This window comes from Acartia tonsa, chromosome 6, assembly GCF_053477335.1.
Source record: "Acartia tonsa isolate MP-2025a chromosome 6, ASM5347733v1, whole genome shotgun sequence".
In the NCBI taxonomy this organism is placed as follows: Eukaryota; Metazoa; Arthropoda; class Copepoda; order Calanoida; family Acartiidae; genus Acartia; species Acartia tonsa.
Window position 1 is genome coordinate 46,163,688 of NC_137265.1, and position 18,277 is coordinate 46,181,964.

At 32.0% G+C, this 18,277-nt stretch overlaps 1 non-coding gene across 1 annotated transcript; it reads right to left on the bottom strand.

Moving 5' to 3' along the window:
• Window positions 1-15,620: 15,620 nt before the first annotated feature.
• On the bottom strand, window positions 15,621-15,761 carry LOC145323498 (U4 spliceosomal RNA). Its single transcript, XR_013880997.1, has one exon. It is a non-coding gene; the product is annotated as a U4 spliceosomal RNA (small nuclear RNA).
• Between the last annotated feature and the right edge of the window lie 2,516 nt (window positions 15,762-18,277).

Genomic DNA, 18,277 nt, shown 5'->3' on the forward strand with positions numbered 1-18,277 from the left:
GTAGCTTGTTTGGTGGTTTATTTTTTTCACTTTTCACTGTATGATATTATTATAAGCAAGCTTTAATGAGTTGATATTGATAAGTAGATAGTAAGCAGGGGTGAGGATTGAGAATGTTGGGTGTTGGAGGGCCACAGTCCAAGGTCTCTGTGGATTGTTGAGGACTTAAAAAATGATGAAACTTCATTTTTTTAAGGCAGCCGCCAGTCAGCTGCAAGAATCTTGTAGCAGATTTATAAAGCTTCATACAATTGTATGAAAAAGGCCCAGCTACAAAGCCTTCAGAATCCAAATGTATAAAACAAATGGAGAGTTAGCATAAAAAGGAAAGAGCAATTGGGGAGATTCTGGGACCCCAAATTCTTACACTTTTTCACTTGAGTAGATGAATATAAATATGAAAGTTGATATGGTAGATTGTTGTTGACATCTGTAGGAGACCTGGGTAAGAAGGAAGTTTTTTTCTCGGAACATAATCCGTAGGGGGGTTCGTAACCCCTCTTAATAGCCTTGAACCTTCCTCATAGTAATGAAAAACTTCTCAGTGAAATATGGAAAGATCAAGGATGATATTGGACATACATACAGACAACCCAGTAGTGTAAAGGAATGATCTAAAAAAGTAGTAACTATCCTGAGCGCTATTGGCTGCGCCCCCAGCTTCTAAGGCTCTGAAAAATAACCGGAAACAGACGTTGCAGACGTTGGATCAATTATCATTATTAGCAAAGCTTCTCTATAATTTGGAATGTCCATCTGTTCTTCACCCTCTCTGTAAAAAACACAATGGGGAATTTTCAAGATGAAAGATTATTGGTCGAAATGTTTGGACACCGAAGGCTAGTACTAACTTATTAAGATCTAATAAAAGTACCCAAATAATCTAAGTCAGCGAATGAAGAACCATGTTTATATAACTTTGGGAACCAGTAAAATTTACAGTCCAATGTACCCTCCCTCTCTTGCTTTTTGGGTTAGATACGCCTTTGGCCATATTACGTTGAGAAAAGTAGATTTTCATGATAGCCATCTTTATGTCATGTAATATGTTAAGGATACAATACAACCAAAAAAAAATATAAAAACAGCCAAAAGTTCATTAATTATAGATTCGAGTATAAATTAAATAAGGTTCTAACTCAATTAATATCATGGATAGTGGTGTTTTATTGTCTCAAGATCTCAGAACAAATAAACAATGTTGTTTTCAGAGAAGGTTTTAGGCTATTTTCCAGAGAAGTTTGTCAACTACCCCTACTTTAATCAACCCTTGTTATGGTTATTAAAATAGATGCTAAGGGCGCACTCTTTAATTTAACTTACAGAATACTGTGTTATGAACTGATGTTACTGAACTGAGGTTTGCTATTATTTTTTACTAAATTTTATTTTTGTAAAAACATAATAAAATCTCTCTCTCTCTTCACCCATTATACCATATTGAGAATATTAGATGTAAAATTTGTGTGTGTGTGTGTGTGTATATGTGTGTACGTGTGTGTGTGTGTATGTATGTGTGTGTGTATGTGTATGTGTGTGTGTATGTGTCCCCAAAATGGAACTTTGTTCTTTTCAGGGAAAAGGGATATAAAAACCCGGAATAAATCGTCCAAAATTATTACAGCATTTACTATATTTAATAGAATACATCAGTAAGGAAGAGGACTGCAAATTATGCTGGTCCCATAGTTTTGTACCCATTCTATCTTAAAACTTTGGGAACTCTTATTTAATCTTGATTCAGTTGTACAAAGTAGCAGTGTCGAAACTTTTCCACCGATAATTTTAATTTTGTTGAACATAATGAAGGATTATATTGAAAAGTCTGCAGCATAAATATATCTTCAGATACAATATCCATCCCTCTAGTCCCTGATGTGATGTTGTATTGTCTATGGGCAATTAAGATATTTGAATATCCTTCACAGGGATTGGTCAATGAACGACAAATGATTCCTTTCCCCAAATTTGTTAGTGCAAAATGCTGTTATTAAAAGATGGTTAATATTGGGGAGAAGAAATTATTTAGCTTCCATTGTCCATTCCTACCCTGGTTCTTCAACCCTAATAACATAAAAATTAGATAAAATCAAATTAAACAAAAACATATATTTCAAACTTGTATTCCTCTAGTTGTCTAGGAGGTCTTGGGTTTGAGTCTTGGCAAAACATCTTAATGCATTCAAATTCACGGCTGCTTTGAAATGCGCCTTACATAATCATAAGAAGTAGAGTTCCTGGGCTAATAAACAGGCTTAACTTATTACTATTCAAAGTTTAAACTTGCGGGCAAAGGTCAAGAAATCAAATGGTTGACCTTTGACACCTAATATTGGATCGGACTAATCAAAATATTACTGTACAAGAATATAATCTTATATTTTTATCAAAATATTGATATTTTGTTGAAGCTGCGCAATATGTATTCGTTGTTGAAATGTATGGACACACGGACAAAGTGAGTTATAAGTGTTCAGTTCAGTTGTCATGAAAAAAAATATGCTATAATGATATAAAATTACAAATTCTTGGCCGACAGAATGATGGACCAAATAAACTATTTGATGAATTCTCTTGGGAATACAGGGAATCTTCACGAAAAATTTTAGCTGTCTAATTTCAATGGCAGTTGAAAAGAATCACATTTCACCCATAGCGTTATGGACGGACAGACAAAGTTAATCATTGAGTAGCTTCTCTAATTTTAAGTAAATAATTTTCAACTAACTATAATACAAAGTAGAACGATGTCTGTCTGTCCGTCCGTCCCTTAAGATCTCGGTAACCACTGAACCGATCGGATTCTACTCTTCAGGGAATATACCTTCTGGTCCTGTAATGGTTTTAGGCTATTTCCTTGGGGGGTGGGACACCTCCAACCTACCAAAAACAAAAAGCCCCCCTCATTTTTTTTTGTAGCGGATTTCCTTGGTCCTTTTTTTTGTAGAAGATTTTTTTTATAACCTCTTGGGGCAAAGCCCCTAGAGGCTAGGGGCGAAGCCGCTAGTAGAAAAAAAAACAATATTTTGGGTAAATTTATCAGAAATTTTATCAAAAACAGTTTTCAATAATGTTTAATATCTCTATACTACTTTAACTTTGGATAGGGAGAGATTTAAAAAAAAAAAAAAATTTGTGATTTTTTTGTAGCGAGGCAACTTTCTCATTCTAAATGTCCATCTTAATAATATAAAGGACAATTTTCGTTTTCACACCTGTTTTAAAAGATAAATGTCTAAGATTTCCATGGATATAGAACATATATATAGATATTGACTAGGGAAAATTTGTAGTCAATTTAGATTTCTAATATTAAATTTTAGCCAGCTGAGAGTATCACTTTATTTGAGTACATCCAAGTTAAAATATCTCGATTGAGATTTCCTTGAAAATTTAGCATAGTCATAGTCGACAATTTATTTTGTATGTTTGTTTGGATGTAATTATAATAATGGTTACCTAACCAGCCGTTATTGAGATCTTACATTAACACAGCTATTTTCAAAGAAATTTTCTTTCGAATCAAAATCTATATCTCAGTTTACTTTTGACATGTGTTAAGGTTTACTTAAATATTTTATTTTAATGTAAAATTGTCTTTCAGATCTAGATAGTAAATGATAAATTCAATTTGAACAGAGAGAGAGGGGACATTGGACTGTAAATTACACTGGTACCCAAAGTTTTATAACAACCTTATCTTAAAACTTTGGGTACTTTTTATTAGTTGGTTATATATTAAAGTATTTTACATTTATTAGTTATGTTCTAGTAATGTTCAAACTTTTCAACCAATAATTTTAATCAATAAAAGGGGTATTTAAGTAATTGGGGGTGTACATTCATTTATAGTCCATAGACTTAGTCAGGTTGGTAGGGGACATTGGGCCTGTATCCAAGTTTTTTTGTTCCCTCATTCGATAGCATAAAGAAAACTTTGTGAACTTTTTAACAAATATTTATTGGCTACTAGCATAGTAGCATCCAAATAATTTAATCTACGAAATGGGAAATTCAAACATAATTTGTACATTAATTTGCGCCCATTTTCCTATTCTATATAACATTTTAAGTTTTATTAAGGTCAAACTTCTTATATAAATTAATGATTAAGATAAAGGTTTGATCTAGCGCCAACAAATAGGTGTTAATTCAAAACCACATATTTTTAAGATTGTCAGATTTACCTGTTAATTCATGATTTAATTATGTTACAATATGTTTAATTTTGTGGCTTTTGGTACGTTTCAACTCGCAGTGTCCAAACTTTTCCACGTATAGTTATACCAGAGAAGGGGTATTTTTACATCATAATTGGGGATGTAAATATATTCATTGTCCATTGTCTTATCCATAAAGATCTCTAATAATCAGAAGAAAACAATAAATTACTCTTCTCCCCAATTCTTATGTTTAAAAAGTTGGAGGAAATAAATTAACGGCTGTAGATTAATCTAACCTTCATTGTGCCCTCCCTTCCTGAATATTGGATAACATAGTATTAATTGCCCCAATAAAGCCAAGTATAATATCTGGGTGATTGCCATTAAACTGTTATTCAAGTGATTCCTAGAGTGACATGGTATTCATTAATCACATTTAATTATTACCCTATGTAGGGTAAATACTAATTGTGATTAAGATGCAATTTGCTGACTTTAGAACCCAATTTTAAGCTGTAGTGATGAATTTAAGATCTGTATTTACAAAGGGAGAGCATCTACATAAAGACATGTGATTTGATAGCTTCATTTTATCTTACTTTTTTAGTTGTTGTTTTTAGATAATTTGCTTCGTAAACATGAAACAAACTATGAATTTATTAATATAAAAAATAGGATGATCATATTTGAGATAAAAAAAATGAAATAAGATAAACCAATCATTTAAAGTATGAAACATTATTTTTTTCGTTTTAATAACAGGTCTGTAGTATAGATGTATATACAGGCAACTACCTTCCTAAATTTTTCAAAGACCGCATTTCTGCTACTTGGCTGTGTAATATAAGCGATACCATTGCTTTATTTTTAATGACCCAATAGAAAGGTTGCACAAGATGGTTGCAATGTGGAGATACAGTTATTTAACCCTTCCTGCCTCTAGTGTTTTTTTACTTTAATGTATTACTAGAAACTCAGGAAAATCATTTATAAAATCAGAATATAGACCCATATTATTTAAAATAGCTATATCTTACTTTTTAGTAGTGCAGTTGTTGTATAATCAAAATTGCGTCTAAAAATTTAGATATTATGGTATTGCTTATCATTGTTGTTTTTTTAACCTTATATTGCTGCTCTTTTAATGATTCCTCCTTTTTACCTACATAGAATTTAAATTAAGCAGAAATGTAGTTGCTTTATTTTATATTGGAGAGGATTTTATACCATAACACTTGTAAACTAAGATGCCTTATTACACTATGGATTCAAAAAATTAACATAGGACAAAATCTATATTATCAAATGGGAAATTTTAACTAAGAAACATTATTTAACCATGGGTTGAAATAATTGACATAGGACAAAATTAATATTATGATACTTTTAAACTAAGATGCCATGTTACACTATGGATTAACTGAATTAACACAGGACAAAATCTATATTATAACAACTGAGAAATCTTATTACACTATGAATTAGAATAATAAACATAAGAAAAATAGATACTATAACATGGGTTAACTAAGAAATTTAATTACACTATGGATTCAAATACTCTTTATATGATTAACAATTAGATAATCAAATAACTAATATAGAACAAAATTTATATTTTAATATGGGTTAACTAAGAAATCTCATTACACTATAGATTAAAATTATTAACATAGGACAAAATTTTAATTATAATATGGGTTAACTAAGAAACCCTATTATACTATGGATTAAGATAATTAACACAGGACAAAACTTATTTTAGAATATGGGTTAACTATGAAACCCTATTACACTATGGATTAAAATAATTATCATAGGACAAAATTTATTTTAGAATATGGGTTAACTAAGAAACCTTGTTACACTATGGTTTAAAATAATCAATGTAGGACAACATTCATTTTATAATACAAGTAAATGAAAATGCATTATTACACTATGGATTCTAATTATTAGCATTGGACAAAATTATATTATAAAATTTTTAAACTGAGATAAAAAAAGGAAACTATTTTAAATGATGGCCTGAAACTCACCAAGAAAAAAAAGATTTTAGAGGTTATACCCACTAATATTGTGCTGTAATAGTGGATAAACCATTTTTAGATCATTGTGAATAGTAATTTGATTTTGGTTTTCTTTGCTTGCTTGTGTGTGTATGTGTGTGTGTGTGTGTGTGTGTATGTGTGTGTGTGTCTTTAGTATGTATTGTTTAGGGCTCATAAATAGTGATTGGTGTACTAAGGAGTGCCATAATCTTTTAAAAGCCTTTTACCAAGGCATAAAAAAACAAGAAAAACCAAAAGTAGCCATGGATCTTAACACAATGGAGGATAAATTGATGTACATCTTCAATGATAATAAACGAAATATCATTTTTTAGAAATTTAAATTTTAGCAAAAAAGTTTGGACAATACACGTTTGGAACCAACCAATCAAAATTCAATGAGCTAACGATAAATGTGTTGAAAAAGCTTTGGATACCATTTAAATTTACAGTCCAATGTCCCCTCTTACTCTAACAAATAGAGCAATTATAAAAAAAAAAACGTAAACTGTTTTGAAGTAATGATATTTATATTCAGGCATAATTAGAAAATGTAAAATTAATAATGAGCGATTTTATTAGATAAGTATAGCATATTGAACAAATAATTTAAACATTACACAGTTATTATATGAAACTAAATTTATTTTACTTTAATTTGTGATTACACCAAATTGAAAATTAAAATTTTCTTGGATAAATTGCAAATATTACAATAGGCTTTCATATTTTTGTCTTTGTCTATCAAAATATGTCTGTTTTTTCACTAAGATCTCCCTTATCAATGATAATTTTCGTTTTTCCTTCAGAGGAAATCTTCATGTAGGTCCTAGTTCCTAGGATAGTAGTGGTCAACCAATTCAAAACTAATCAATAATCCTGACTAAACAGCAATGATACAATTTTATATGTTAAAGTTTTAATTACTAAATTTTATGTTTTAAATTTTGGCAAAACTTGAAACTGTATTGTTTTATACTTAACAAGTTAACAGCCAAGCAGGAGCGCATCTCCTCTTTAATTATGGTTTGACCGTCCGTTTGTCAAATGTAAGTCTGATAATACAATCCTGATAATCCAATTATTAAATTTTAATGGAGAAATTTGGACACTACTGGTTTGTTCTCAAAGATTTTAGGCCAACGAATAAGAGACCGTGCAGAGACTAAAGTTTCTTATCTCTCTGCTAATTAGTCCAGAAAGTATTATTGCTGTGCTACAATGTTGTGTATTGAATATATTTTCCTTGTTATGGCAATGTTGTTAGCTAATTGGTCTACTATGTTGTATAGTGAATATACTTGTCCTTGTTATGGCAGTGTTGTTAGCTAATTGGTCTACTGTCTTACACTTTAATTTATTAGGTTCATCATTCTAACAAAATACACAATAACTACCTCCAATAACCTCCCAGGGTGGGAGGGGACATTGGGCTGTTTATTACACAAGTACCCAAAGTTTTATAATAACGTTTTCATATTGGTAACTTTTAATGAATTTTCGTTGATTGTTTTACTTAATTGAGTGTCCTAACGTTTCAACCACTAATTGTAATCTACAGAAGAAATAATTTTGGGTTTCGTCATTGGAGATTTATATCAATTTATCGGTCATTGTCTTATCCCTTTAGATCCCTGCCAATACCCCCCCCCTTCCCCCGTACTCCCTACTAAAAATATATATAACGGCTGTTCCTTCAAACTTGTCAGGAAAATTGACAATATCAAAAATGGCGTCATACTGGCCTGCCATTGGCCAATAAAAATGTACACTGGCTGGTCATTGATGATTTAGTCTATGTATTGGCATATCATTGGTCAATTGCTTTGTATGACGTCATTTTTTTCAAGGCACTATAAACAGCTTCAGAGAATTGTTTGATCAAATACAGAAGACTTTTAACGGAAAAAATAGATTTAATACCCTGGATCGTCTGTCAAACACAATAATCCATTCAACCTAAAAATTTAGATAATTAAAATCATGTTTACCTAATTCTTAATATTGGTAGTATTCAAAGTTAACCTATCTATTATAGTGTCAACTAAATATAATACTACGGAACTTGTATATATACCCTATAAGACTAGTTGTATAGGCCATAGTATATATCTATAAAACAAAGTAGAATGATGTCTGTCTGTCTTTTTGTTTGTTTGTGGTGAAGGATCTCGCTAACCGCTGAACCGATAGGGTTCTCCTTAACAGGGTAGCTTCTCATAGGCCCCGGAAAGGTTTATAACTATTTGGGGGGATGGTACCACCACCCTCCCAAGAGTAATCGCCCCTAGAAAAAAATTACCTCATTCAAAAAAAAATCTTAATTTTAAAAAATGGGTTTTGGGATTCAACTCTACCCTCCTCGAGTGCCCCTAGAGGCCTCTAGGGGGCGAAGCTGCTAGTATAGCATATAAGATTACTTATATATACAGCGTAAACTATAAGAGCGAACCTTTGTTGTGAAGTTCTAACTTTTTATAAAATTTTCAACAAAATTACTTGAATACTGACATACTTACATATTAAGGCTTGACGTTGAAAGTGCTTCGCTTACGACATAGTGCTAAATCCTGGATACCTTTATTCCAAAAATAAAATGAATAGAATAATCTTGTATGTAATAAGTATAGAGTTGCTACACTTTAAAAATTATACCTAACATTTACGGGAATCACCATGCTCATAACCAGTTTGGAATCTATAAGACAATGCTAACAGGTCTGAAGTAACAATCAAAGCTCTCCAACACCGACCGACCTTAATTATAGAAAATCTTTGCTGTAAAACCTTCCTAATGAAGCGTCCATCTTTTTATCAAACTATCCCTTTCTTGTACACCGCCAATTTTCAACACAATTTTAAAACTCAACTATCTTAATTAGTTTTCAATAGTGAAGCTTCTCTATAAGTAACTTTTGTCCGTCCGTCATTCGTCTGATTCCTAGCGAAGATGGCTGGTTTCTTTAAAGATTATACTGATCCTAAAGGATATCTATAACTAACTTTGTCCGTCTGGCTGTCAAAATGTTACTGTCTTTTAAAGTAGACTAGAGGCTTCGCCCCTAGCCTCTAGGGGCTTTGACCCAAGAGGTAATTTTAAAAAATGTAGTACAAGTGGTGCAGCACAAAATAGTTGGTATCATCTGCATCATCAAAAAAAATTTATGGGGAATTTTTTTATTTTTGAGGGGTTGAGGTGTCCCATTCCCCAAGAAATTAGCCTAATTCCAACACAGGACCAGTAGGTATATTCCCTGAAGAGTAGAATCCAATCGGTTAAGTGGTTACCGAGATCTTAAGGGACAGACGGACAGACATCATTCTACTTTGTATTATAGATAACATACTGAGATCTTAAGGGACAAGACTATGGTCGATAAATTGATATACATCCTCAATGATGATAAACAAAATTAGATTAAATTATTACTGAAAAGTTTGGACCAACAAATCATAATTCAGTAAAAGTACCCAAAGTTTTTGAGACAACAAATAAATCTTATAAAACTTTGGGTACCAGTGTAATTTACAGTCCAAAGTCCTAATAAAATGTTCTTAATTCATGCCCTTTGATCCTTAAGGATGTTATAATCCTTGTTTTACTGCTCCTTCTTGAATATTACACTAAAATTGGTGTAAAAAAGCATCAAATTTTGTTAAACAATAAATGTATTTAATTATATTAGCGTTAAATTCAGTTTCTTTTTCCCAGCCCATCACAATGCAAAAACCATAGCTTAACGAAAAAATATCTATTAGGAGATTTTAATAACTTTGCTGAGCATATTTGGTTAATTGATTTTTATAATCATAATTAAAGGTTTACATCAATTTATCGTAATAGAACCAAAGAGAATAAGATACTAATTTTGAATTTTATGAAAAACATTTTAACCAAAAAAGAAGATAGAAATACTATAATCGCTTTTATGATATTGTTACCCTTGTTATAAAGACGGCAAGTAACTTTAATTCTTTTAATTTTACAAAAGTACTCAAAGTTTTAAGACAATGAATAAGATAATGCAGCTATAAAACTTTGGGTACCAGTGTAATTTACAGTCCAATGTCCCCTTGCTAGCTGGGTATTAAAAAGTCCTTAAAAGGGTAAGGATAAGCTAGATAATTATTTCATAACTAATAGTAAAACAGTATATTAATAACTATCAGACGTACAGACCATAATTATAAAAAATCTTTGCATTCAAAACTGGACGCAGCTTATAGTGCCTAATAAGTAATGACGTCATACAATACAAATAACTAATTATAGCCTAGTATGCATTGTAATTGACCAATTGTAAAACGTATACTGACCTATCATTGGTCATTTGTATTGTGTGACGTCATTTTTTATAAGGTAATATAAGCTGCTTCCAAAACTGGTGAGAATTGTTTGTATAAATGACGTGTATTGCCCCCCCCCCCCTAATATGTTTTTTTCCAGCCCCCCTGCAGGTTTACTACTAAACACGACACTGTGCAATTATTGATAAGAAAAAGTCGACAGTTGCCTAAATAAAAAAATGCATTTTTTTCATGATTTAGCGGGGGGAGGGGGGGGGGGGTTGGCGGTCGACCTTCTCACTTTTAATTGTAATTTTGAAATAAAAAGAAATTTAGAGGGGGTAATTTTTATCGAGGGTCGTTTTTTCTTGGGAGTGTGTTGGTACCTATCTCAAAAATAGTTATGAACCTTTCCAGACCCTATGAGAAGCTACACTGTAAAGGAAACAATATCGATTCAGCAGTTTGTGCACACCCCCTTATTACCTCATAGTTCAATCCTACTGTTGTAAAAATACTTTGAACTTTTTGGGACGAGAAGACCAGAGTGAGGCAATAACATAATGGGGTGTCAGTTAAATGGAAAATTAACCTTTGTCATTTAAAAAGGGATGTTGTAGTGTTTGTTTTACTATACAAATTATTTCAACGCGAAGCTTTTATACATTTAGATGTTTTTTTTCCGTCTGTTCATATGTCATTCTGATCGGAAAATCAGTTTAATTTAGTTTATTAAGCTTGGAACATGTTTTGTTTATTACAAATTTTATTTTGATTTGAGGAATTCTTAATTTTAAGTTTACGTTGGTGCGTCTGTTCGTCTGAACAAGAACAACTGTTTGTCAAAAATATTAGCTTAATATTAAAGTATGATAGAGGGGGCATGAGCTATATGTAACTCTGCCCACAGGTCGGGGACCCTGTCCCGATTTTGTATTAGGTCTTTGATCTGAGCTGATAACGTTGGAAATATATATACACAGCCGAGAGGGACTACAAAAGAACAGAAAGCAATTTTATAGCAGACAAAAAGTGTCTCCACTCCTTGGGCAGGTGTTCGTATATACACATTTGACATCGCAAATGAACTTTTTAAAGTGAAAGTAATTAGAATTTTATAATTGCCCTATTCTAACCTCTTAAAGTTAGTTATTTATTCACATTAAAAATTTCTGGGATTTATGGATTTGAATATACTTGTTAAGTCTGTTTAGAAAATGTAATGGCTTTACTATAATGCTTGAAATTATGCTTTTACAATAAGCTTTAAGGTGCATAAAGCTGTTGGTGGCCATAATCTAAAGTTGTGTTTTTTGTGTCTATTAAGATCTTTAAAACAAAATAGACTGTTTCGACTATTGTCTCTAGGGGCGTTGTGACGCTTCGGGTACAAGTCCTCTCCACGTCACCTTTGAACATACTCTGCATTTTAAATTGCAATGTAACGTGCTCAATAGCCTAGGGTGATTGCAAGATCTTTGTCTGAGAAGTCCGAACTGTGCATGGTAATGAGTTGCGCCTGTTATGGGCCTAGGCATTCCCCCTACTCTAACTATGTATGTAGCACATCTCACATAGCAGCAGTAGGAACCATTTTCAACGTTTTTAGTTATGACGCGGTGTGATATAGTAGATCACCTCCCCGACGACGAGCGGATGCGCTACGTGTTGAGCCACGGTCTCGGGTTAAAAGTAGACTGTTTAGGTATTTGATTTTTAGGGATGCTTCATAATGGTCCTGTGCATGTTTTAACTTTTCATGTACATATTTCAATCACCCAATTTATTTATAGAAAAATGGTGGAAGAGTTAATTTTCGCCAAATATATCCAAGAAAAATTGAGGGGACATTGGGCTGTTTAATACACCAATCCCCAAAGTTTTAATTAAACATTTGTTAGCTTAATAACTTTGGAGACTTTTATTGAATTTTATTTGATTGGTTCACTAAGTTGATTGTCCAAACGTTTAAACCACTAATTGTAATCTACAGAAGGGGTACATAAGGTGCATCATCATTGAATATGTATATCAATTTATCGGCCATTGTTTTGTTCCCTGCAAAAAATTTAATAAAAACGAAATTGGGGTGGGGGGGGGGGGGGTTGACCTCATTCCTTTATAACTCTCCTAGGGCCGGCCCCTTAGAGGCTAATGGCGAATCCACTAGTATTTAAAGATGTTGCTACTAGAAACTACAAAAATAAACATATTTTAATCTTGTGGCAATAAATAAAAATTTAAAGTTAAATATTGTTATTTTCATTTTCTACTTATCTGAACATAAAACAATACTTATCTTTGTTTAATTTTAAACAAATGGCTGGAACATATTTTAATATGTTTATCTAATAAAATTTTTATCTTGATTTAACAAAGCTTTTGTCTTCGCCTCTAAACTCTATGGGCTTTGCTTTAAGCAATCGGACACGTCCCTAGAGAACTTTAGGGGATCGAGGGTAAGGGGGGGTGGGAAGTCGAACCCCCGCTTTTTGTTTTAATACTAGCGACTGACACCCTAGCATTTAAGTGCTCTAAATTTGAAGGTTTTAGGAGGCAGAAAATTAACCTTTAAAACCATACCCACTTATTTATAAATATGTATAAAATAGCCTAAAACCTACAGAAACTACTAGAAGTCTTAATGTAAAGGAGGACCATATCGAATCAGAGGTTAGCGAGATCCTTCGCTACAGATAAAAAGGCTTACTACTTTATATAAAAGGATCAAAATGAAAAAAAGTTGGGAGGAAGGGATTTTTTTTCTAGAGTGATTCTGTGATTCTGTGCAGGTTAGAGGTACCCTCCGTGGACCTGGGTCCTTAGCTTCGTTCGAACATAGACAAAAAGATATCCTGGTCCTTTTGTTTTACAAAATTGGATGTATTTAAGTTACTTAATGTTGCTTAAAATCGATAAACTCACAAATAAATTATTCATTTTTATTACTAAATCATTTACAGTAAAAAAAGATTGCAAATTTTCTGATAAAGATATATAATAATAACATTTTATGCTAAAATCTGCCAGAGAAATTTCTGTCTCCTGATTGGTCGAGAGATTTCAGAATACTGGGCTGTGATTGGCCAATTTTTGGCGGAGAGGATTGGCTCTTACTAGGATACAATGAAAGATCAACAGAAAAAACATGATTTGCTTATTTAGTTTAAAACTATTATAACTTAATTATATTATCATTTAATCTTTTAATGAAACCAATGAACTAATTCATAAATAATATATTTTATTTCCAAAAACATTTTTTCGACTGCTATTACATAAAAGAACCTTTCTTTCTAAAGCAGCTTATAAAAATTTACGTCATACAATACAAATGACCTATGATAGGCCAGTATGTGTTTATTTTACCATGGGTCAATCACAATGCATACTGACCTATTATTGGTCATTTGTATTGTATGGTGTCATTTTTGATAGGCACTGTAAATTGTTTTTTATTTCTAGCTTTAAAACATTTCTTCTAAAACCTAAAATAATCGGTAAGTTTCTCCTAATCAAATTTTAAAAAAAAGATATTAATACTTTGCTGGCAAATTTTCTTGGCTGCTATTAATGACAAAAGTCTAAAATGCATTGAAAATTATATTTTTTAAAGTAAATTTTTATTGTTCTTTGAAAAATGCAAAATGAATATTCAATGCATTGTTATGATCTTACAATAATTTCTTGTCAAGTTTTACATGGTGCATTTATTTAAGGTTGGAACCTAGGATTTTTTGGTAACTCTAACTTGAAAAAAAAAGAAGTTTATTTCAATCGTTTCATGAATTTTTTTTCTTTTGTTGTCAATTTCAGTAATAAAAGAAACTGTTTCAACTCTAAAAGTTATTTGTGTATATATCATACTTTATTGCGTATTTCATATTGTCGTATGAATCTCCAAGATATTGCTATCAACATCATAAAAGGTTATGTATTATTGTGATTAAGATTAAGGGGATGAGCACTTTGTGGAAAAGCACCAAACAAACCCTTTTGACTATCTTGACAATCTTTAAATTAGTATTTTAATACCTGTATATGACAGCAGAGTAATTTTGCTGACCGTTAGTAATATTTCCATTGTGAAAGTGTGCCGTGCAAAACATTATTTGTAGTAGCAGCGCAGCTACTATAATACTCACTTTGTCTGTTTGTACAAATAACGTAAGGCAAGAGCTTTATAGTGAGTTCAAAAAACAATTACATTCCGCCAACCCTTCAATTGTAAGACTTTGTCTGGAAGTCTGTACATGGTAATGAGTGTCACTTGGTTTGGGTTTTCCACAACTCTTACTATTAAAGTCCTGCATCTGACATAGCAGCTGTAGGTTTTATTTTAACGTCTCCAATTATGTCGCGGCTTGGCCAAGATTCGAATCCACCATCTTCCTAATGACGATGCTTCCTAGTCGCGGGTTTGCATTTATAATCAGAAAGATAATTTTTACTTGAACCACGTTTCTTTGCCTCTAGCCGCAAGGGAGGTCAGAAAACAGCCCAAAATCACACCTTCTATCAAAAGTACAACCTAGCAGTTTAAGATATTTTTAAAAGCTATTTAAAAGCTGTTTAAGAAATTTTTGCTTTAGACAACAAACTTACTACTTTTATATAAAATGATAGGTTTTATTTTGTTTGGTATTCCTAAATGAAAAATATTAAAATGCTCCTTCTTATAGGTCAAGGCATTCCTCTCTAAATACAAACCTATTAATAATAAGCAAACGAAAAGATATTGAATTAGCTAGATAGATAAAGAAATAAATAGATAGATAGATGAAAATTTCCCTATAAGAATATAAAGATTATAGGGAGGATAGTAAGACAATAAAATATATACTAGAAAATTGGGTAATAGATATAGAGACAAGATACACAGAGTTACAGAGATAGGACAATAGTAAGATTATGTACTTTGGTAGGTTTATTTTTTTCAGAAAAATAGACTCCAAGAATTTTTTTAAATTTACTAGATGCTTCGCCAATAGTTTGCTGGAAAAAAGCCTAAATCCATCCGAAGATATCTGAAGGGTTCCTTGCTAAGTGCAACCCATTCGTAACAGCGAAATTTTTGCAATATAACATTATCTTCATTACAATATTGAAAACTTATTTGCTCCCGTAAGAGCCTTCAGAAATTGCCTCAGGTGATGATATTTCACATCTCCAGGGCGGGGTATTGGTTATAGTTTTCAACTAGCAATAACAGCACCTCTCTATTCGATCATTGATTACTGTATCGCCACTGCGCAAAGTTAACTGATAGTCTAAGTCTATAGTACCATAACAAACTATTTTAAATTCCTTCATTGTCAAAAACAAAAGTTTCAAAAAAGATTCAAAAAGTTTCCTCAATAATTTTATAACCACAAATATAAAATAAAAAGTTTTTCTATAGAGAAAAATTATACATAAATATGGATAATTTGATATGTTTAAGAATTTTTGTTGAGTCACCTAGCGGTAAAAAATTCAACTACATAAATAATCTTTTTTCCAAGAACGAATAATAGTTTTAAAAGTGGGCGGGACCTTTAACTACGAATTGCTTAAATAATGTAAAAGAGGCCTGGCTGTAATCACTAGAAGGTAAGAATTAAAGGGTTATTTTAAAAATAAACCAACAAATTTTATGAAGGTTGAAAGAACATTAAACTTTATTTCCTATATCCTTATGTAAAAGTAATTGGATCTGTGTCTGTCTTGTGCCTTTTTGTCTGTCTGTCTGTAAGTTCTTGCTAACCGATATGGTTCTCCTTAACAATATAGCTGTGATGGTTTATAGCTATTTTAGGGGAGGATACCATTAATTAGATTATCAAAAAAATATGAGCTTACTATACAGACAGGCGGACATACACTAGCTATAGAGTAGCTACGCTATTAACTAAGATTATATCAGATAATTAGCTGGCTATATATTAGCTAACTATACAGACAGAAGGACATACACTAGCTATAGAGTAGCTACGCTATTAACTAAGATTATAGCCGGCTATATATTAGCTAACTATACAGACAGACGGACATACACTAGCTATAGAGTAGCTACGCTATTAACTAAGATTATATCAGATAATTAGCTGGCTATATATTAGCTAACTATACAGACAGAAGGACATACACTAGCTATAGAGTAGCTACGCTATCAACTAAGATTATATCAGATAATTACCCGGCTATATATTAGCTAACTATACAGACAGACGGACATACACTAGCTATAGAGTAGCTACGCTATTAACTAAGATTATAGCCGGCTATATATTAGCTAACTATACAGACAGACGGACATACACTAGGTATAGAGTAGCTACGCTATTAACTAAGATTATATCAGATAATTAGCCGGCTATATATTTGCTAACTATACAGACAGACGGACATACACTAACTATTCAGTAGCTACGCTATTAACTAAGATTATATCAGATAATTACCTGGCTATATATTAGCTAACTATACAGACAGACGGACATACACTAGATATAGAGTAGCTACGCTATCAACTAAGATTATATCAGATAATTAGCCGGCTATATATTAGCTAACTATACAGACAGACGGACATACACTAGGTATAGAGTAGCTACGCTATTAACTAAGATTATATCAGATAATTAGCTGGCTATATATTAGCTAACTATACAGACAGACGGACATACACTAGCTATAGAGTAGCTACGCTATTAACTAAGATTATATCAGATAATTAGCCGGCTATATATTAACTAACTATACAGACAGACGGACATACACTAGCTATAGAGTAGCTACGCTATTAACTAAGATTATATCAGATAATTAGCCGGCTATATATTAGCTAACTGGGACAAATTATTTGTTCACCAATTATACGCCAACAACCATTATATATATCTATATAAGTGTTTATTTGATGTTACAAATTAGCAAATACATTTATGGTCAATAAATGTAAAATTATAGATGTATAACCAGATAACTACCTGGATCCCCTATTTTTGATTTGTCAGCAAATTGCTTTCTGCTTTAATATTCCCTACGCTATTGGTTGATTTTCAAAGAACCAATTGAAAGTCGGCACAGAGTCCTCTGGGTGGGGACATACAGTTATTTAACCCCTTCCCTCTTTATTGTTTTACTCTAATCTATGGTTAAAAAGGGTAATTACTTCTCCTGTTCAAGTGTTTTTATGTAATAAAATCAAAAGATTGTTTTTTTATCCAAAATGTGAAAGAATTCAAGAAGAGGGTAGTAAAATCTTCCCAAAAATTAAACTTGAACGAACAAATATCTTGGCTGTCTAGATAAACTTTTTTTATTTATTCAACCCTGTATCCATAATAATTTCAATCATTTAAAATTGTTTGTCATTGGGTTATATATTTTAGGAATACGAACTACTTTTTCCGCGTTATTGTAAAAATACCTAAGCAGCACGTTCCCGATAATTCCCCCCTCTCAATTTCCCCAAGAACAATTTTACATCCATCTTTCTCAGTCTCTCTCTCTCTGTTTCGCTATCTCCTTCTCTCTCTCTCTCTCTCTCTCTCTCTCTGTCTCGCTATCTCCTTCTCTCTCTCTCTCTCTCTCTCTCTCTCTCTCTCTCTCTCTCTTTCTCTCTCTCTCTCTTTGTCTTTGAATTTCGGTATCTATTTCTTAAGACAGTGAAATGGCATCAGAGAAAAACTTATTTGCCACCAACTTTACCTACTTCAAAATAACCAGTGTATTTTTTTCAAATTAATATACTTTATTTGTTATAAAAGTTAATAATATAACATGTTTAGC